Source organism: Elephantulus edwardii, unplaced genomic scaffold (genome assembly GCF_000299155.1).
Source record: "Elephantulus edwardii isolate Elephantulus edwardi_28Jun2011 unplaced genomic scaffold, EleEdw1.0 scaffold00043, whole genome shotgun sequence".
Classification (NCBI taxonomy): Eukaryota; Metazoa; Chordata; class Mammalia; order Macroscelidea; family Macroscelididae; genus Elephantulus; species Elephantulus edwardii.
The window spans coordinates 548,171-550,041 of NW_006399793.1; positions in this window are offsets into that span (position 1 = coordinate 548,171).

Consider the following 1,871-nt stretch of genomic DNA (forward strand, 5'->3'; position numbering starts at 1 on the left):
CCTTGGAGTCAAGGATTCTGAGGCTTCGTCTGACATACTTTGGGCATGTTGCAAGAAGGGACTGTTCCTTGGAGAGGGACATCATGTTTGGGAGAGTGGAGGGACTGCGCAGGAGAGGAAGACCCTTGATGAGATGGATTGATTCTCTGAGTGGAGTGGTGGCAATGAATGTGTTTGAGACAGTGAGGTTGGCACAGGATAGAATGGCGTTTAGGGCTCTTGTACATAGGATCGCTATGAGTTACAAACTATTCGATGTCACATAACAACAACAATGATTATTATAAGAGTTTGGAATGAGGGTTGCAGAGTGGAGTATACTCGGGGTGAGTTTGGGAGGGTGCGGGGGGATTGTATACCAATGAAGGAGTTTTTCTTTTGCTTCTAAAGAAGAACAAGCTGGGGGTGAGGATGGGGTTGGCGGGGAGAAAAGCGCAACAATAAATGAATGGAAATCCATAATCCCTGTAAAATGTTCATTGAAATTAATAATACTAATTTAAAAAAGGGGAGAAAAAAAGTCTAGATTGATGCTAATTACAGAAATAATCTTAAAGACCTCAGAAACTCCAATGCTGATAATCCAACCTGCTCAATGTATTCCTTTAAAATGCACTAGGATGCACGGGACTACTGCAAAATTTCAACCTTAAAGGAGATTTATCGCCCTGTCAAATTACAATCACACTGATGAATTCTGATATTCACCTCAATATAAGTCACAATCCACTTATTAAATTAGTCAATTCTATGTAACTTTTGCCATTAAGTTTCTCAATATATACAGTCTCTATCTTCTTTTATTATGGTATAACCTAACACAAATTAAAAAGGAACTTAAAATTGAGAGTTCAGTCTTCACAGTAACATATTCTTTGACCTGAAACTTAGCATCTTTCGGATTGACTTTCTATAAAAAACTAAATCCAACTGTAGCATTTTAAGAGTTAATGACATTTAAAAAATGCAAGTTCTTGACATTAAATTTAGAATTATTTTTAGAAAGAGGTAGTTTATGTGTGACATAATGGATGCGCTAGTTGTCTGGAATATGATTGCTGCTATTAAGCATATTTTAACTGAAGTATCTGTATACTGTCAAGTTGAGACTAATTTTGTAACTCTATGAGAATAGTTCTGGTTAGATGGCAATGAATCAATTCCAACTAATAATGACTCTATCTATGACAGATATTAACCTTGCCTGATCCTGTGCCATCCTCACAATCTTCATTTTGCTCATGGCCCTTTTTGCAGTCACTGTGTAAATCCATTTCCTTGAGAGTTGTATTATTCTTTTTCTGCCCTCTGTCTTTTTAAACATGATGACTTCTCCCAAGAACCGTCCCTTCCTGACAGCATTCCCAAAGCTTTGGGGTGATGTCTCATAATCTTGTGTCTAAAGAGGACTCTGACTGCACTTCTTCCAAAACAGACTTGCTTATTCTTTGTCCATGGTATATTAAAAACCCTTTGCCAATGTCACAATTAAAAGACATTAGTTCTTCTCTGTCTTTCTTATTGATTATTCCACTTTCACAGACATATGAAACAGATGAAAATATAATGGCTTGGATCAGATACATCTTTAACTTTAAATGAACATTTTTGCTTTGTTCTTTAGCATATATAGAAGTTTCTGACAGCAGATTTTCCCAGTGCAAAATACTTGATACATATTTTATTTCTTTAATAACATATATTTATTTATTTATATATATGGATTTATATTAGTTGTTGTTATGTGCCATCGAGTCACTTGCAACTCGTAGCGATCCTATGTACAACAGCTCTAAACTCTGCTCTGTCCTGTGCCAATCTCATTGTCTCCAACACACTCATCCCGATTGCCCCAGTCACTGAATCAATCC